Genomic DNA, 3,942 nt, shown 5'->3' with positions numbered 1-3,942 from the left:
TTTCCTGTGATTATAGTCACAGTCACTGTCCACAATGTTCTTAGTTTCCTTAACAGAGTAAGGCCCCCTCCTCTTTATGACCTATTCAGCCTTCTCTCACTTGACTTGGCTCTCTGGGTGTTGTTAACACCCTCTCCCCAAATCTGAGCCCCTTTCTCCTGAGACTCCTCCACTTTTCTTCCCCTGCTAAGGGAGCTCTATGCCAGCAGGTGTATAACTAATAGAGTCATTTTTTTTACTCTTTCAATTAGCTCTGCTATTGTCTCTTTGAAGGTTCACTTTTCAAGGGCCAGAGAATACATTTGCACAAAACTGCATGCTGTTATCATTATTACTATTGTAGTTAGTGACCAATTCATGCTAACAGGAACTGGAATGTTCTTTCTTGGTGAGTGCTTCCATCAGCAAACATAAGACAGATTTAGAATTTTAGAGTGGAAATGCTTTTTTAAAAAAAAAGTCAAGGCACAGAGCCCTCCAGGACATGGACTAGCCATGCTGCAGGCTAATGTGGGATCTGACACAGGCCCCAGTCCAGTCTCTGCTTTGGCCTGGCAGCCATCCTGGCACCCAACTGCAGATTATTGCACCTCTCAGAGATTTTCCTGTTATTAAGGAGTAGGGTATTGTTCTATCCTGGAATGCCATTAACAAGTAGTTCAATTTCATAATTCATGTGTATGAACCAGATGGGGACAATGGGAAGAAAGTCCCTGTCCCTAAAAAAAGTGACATCTGATAATGTGCTAAGTTCCAATTCAGCTGTTTCACCATCAGAGACAAGAAAACTTTGATTATCCAATGGATGGTAGTTTTGAATATCCCCTTCCATGGATGTTTCTGTAGTATTGGAAATCAGAAGAAAAGCCAATGACTACCATGAAGACATCAATCTGACCTTAGGGAAAGTGGAGGTTAGGTGTAAGCCCAAGGTGAGCTACATGAAGAAGTAACCAGATGTTACCCACAGCATGCCATCTTGGTTGACTGACTGGTGGAGGTGGGAGAGGAGTACTAACTCCAGAAGGAATCTCTCTATTTGGTCATGAACTAACTACATTGTTAGTTTCTGTCCTTGATGTTGGTGCTTGGGGAAACTTCAGCTGATCAGAACTTCTGCCATGCTCCTTGCCTCATAGTCTGAAGAGATCCACCTCTCAGAAGTGGCAAGTTTGTGTACATCATCAATGACACATATACTAGGAAGGTCTTAAGAATGGAGCACCTGGTCCTCAAAGTGCTTGCTTTTGACCTTGTAGAACCAACTAGCTTCTCACTCAATATTTCTTCCATTAGCAGCAGGTCAATTCTAGACTTGAGAGTTTACTAATGTTTCTAAGAGAGTTCAGTTTAATTAATGCTGACGCATACCAGAAATATTTAGCATCAAATGCCCTGGGGAGTTCATATAGCACTCTAGGAATTCAATAAAAAGGGTGCACCTTGGAAAGTCTTAAGCTAAGTCTAATGAACCTCCATCAGACCTAGTTCAGAGAGAGCCATGCTATGCACAGCTATATATACAAGAAAAATACAAGATAGCCAAGTACAATGGTATATCAACTCTCCAGAGATCCTAGAGGTATGATGAGCAAGAGGCTTGGAGCTGGAATTCCAGCAGATGCTGTCCTAGATTCTTTTTTTTGTGAGCCCAGATTTCTTCACTTCCCCACAAAGCACATGGTCAGTTACAGATTATGAAGTACCTTTTCTTTTGATATTTAGGATTTTAAATGTAAATCTTTTCTATGTGTAAATTGTCCTGCATATTTAGCTGCAGATCCAAGTGGCATTGTTCATCCCTTAAGATAAGAATTTACTGAATTTGATGGTTTGCCTCTTAACAAATGAAAGTTAATCAGAACTTGACTCACTCATAGTGTGATGCAAGAGAACCAAGTAGAAGGATTTTCCAGAATAGAAAGTTTAGGATGCTAGTGACACTTCTTGCCTGGTTAATATCTATTTTTTTAAGTTTTAAGTGGCTCAGAATAGAATAACACCATGATCTCAGAGGCACTCTTCCAGGGCAGGGTGACCTTCAGTTTTCTGGTAGGGAATGGAGCTTATGGAACAAGTCCTTGGCCTTTTCTGCTGGTCCATGCTGGCAGGCCATGCCTTGCCTGCTGCCTGTGCTGATAAAACGGATCTCTAGGTGTAATATAGATTGAGATTTTAAAACAGAAACCATGTATAGCTCTTCTTAATGTTGCATACCACTTGTGGATTCCTATGACCAAAGGCAGCTGCTGATGGACAGAAGGATGTTTTCCAGGATAGTCCAGACAGAGGGAAAGTCTGCATTGTCTGCTTATGCATAAACCTTTCTAGCTTTAATTGAGGGGCAACTAGGTGGATAGAGCACGGCCTTGGATTCAGGAAGACCAGAGTTCGAATACGATCTCAGACACTTGTTACTTACTATCTGTGTGACCTTGGGCAACTCACTGATTCATATATGGCCATTGGACCCAGATGGCTCTGGAGGAAAAGGTGAGGCTGGTGACTTTGCACAACACTCCCTCACTCAAATCCAGTTCATGTGCTTGTCATTGCATCACCTCCTTGATATTGTGGTCCTCTTCAAAAAAGGACAAACTTTTTTTTAGTTGACAAGGCCCAAATGGAAGAAATGAAACTCCAAGTTATCTTTAATAGTAGTAATGATTTATATAGCTAGTTAGTAGTAGAATACAGTATCTGACTACAAATTTTAATCTGATGTGGGATAGAAATAGGCCCCATTTTTAAGGTATAAGAAGAGTGAGTGCTGTCTCAATATCCTTCAGGCCCTAAGTGGTCTCCAGGACCACAGCTCTGTCCCTCAGACCCCATTGCCTGCCTCACAACTCTCTGCAATCACTGGTATGTTCAACCTCTCAAACTAATCCAGTTACACAAGACATTTTCTAGATGCTTTATTTTAAATCAAGAAAAAATACATGTAAAAATATGCTACAGTCCTAAATGTATAGTGTATTTTGCAAGCTTTACTTAACTGCTGCCTTCTTTTTTTCCCCCTCCTAATTTCTTTTTTACTTCAGACATTTCCCTCTTTGAAGTTGGCCAGTATCCTGTAAGCAAATGAAATCAAAGCATCTCAGATTATAGACATGTATTTATAGATGTTTCCTTAGTAGGTTTTCACTAGGCTCTGAGGGGAGATAAGCTTGGAGGATAGCCTCTTGTCTCTTCCAGGCCCCTCTGAGAAGAACATCTTCATGTAACTGAGCAGGAGCCAATCATTTACCTGGGATGTTCACTAGCATTGTCAGACCCCATCTAGACTACATTAAACTAAGGAAAATGGAAATTTTTTTAAAAATCTGGACCACAGGCCTATATGTAGTGCCTTCTCAGTTCTGAGTCCCCTACTTTGAAGCAATCATGTACAATGAACTGTCCAAATTGCTTTGCCACCAGAAATCAATCCAAATGTTTTCATCTTAACAAAATTTAAAATGGGTTTATGTGAAGAGTTCAAACTCCTTTCCTCTAATCTTCATAAGCTTTTGTCATATAATACTCCTTTTTAAGAAAGCTCAAACAGCCTATTGGGAACAATGCACTATATTCAGTATAAAGAGGAATTTCTGATGGCCATCTGCTAAGATTAAGGTTAGATTTGTACTTAAATATGCATTTGAAAATTTTACATTTGGAGAAGACATTGATATTTTAACAGTATCAGGGTACTTCTGGGACTGAGCCAAGGTAGTGACATGAAGAACCCAACAAAAAAAAAATAAGAACCTATATTTCAGTGAGATATCTTGGAGGAATGTCAAAAGAAGGTCTACCTCATGAGGAAAAGAGGAGTGTAGCCCAGTGTAAGTGGGAGAGCTAGAAAGTCAATAAGTGGCTTTTAAATAACAATGCAGCTAAGATCTAGGCACAATCTGCCAGCCATTAGGGTCCCATCCCCAACTCAGAAAGCAAGAT

The 3,942-nt window shown here is 40.3% G+C and overlaps 1 pseudogene; it reads left to right on the top strand.

Annotated features, from left to right (window-relative positions):
* The first annotated feature begins 727 nt into the window (after positions 1–727).
* LOC141511994 (cyclin-A2 pseudogene) lies at positions 728–1,580 on the top strand (annotated as a pseudogene).
* The last annotated feature ends 2,362 nt before the right edge of the window (positions 1,581–3,942 follow it).

The sequence above is a fragment of the Macrotis lagotis genome, chromosome 2, assembly GCF_037893015.1.
Source record: "Macrotis lagotis isolate mMagLag1 chromosome 2, bilby.v1.9.chrom.fasta, whole genome shotgun sequence".
NCBI classification, from domain to species: Eukaryota; Metazoa; Chordata; class Mammalia; order Peramelemorphia; family Peramelidae; genus Macrotis; species Macrotis lagotis.
Note: the sequence above shows the minus strand (reverse complement) of the source record. Positions and strands in the feature narration are given on the sequence as shown.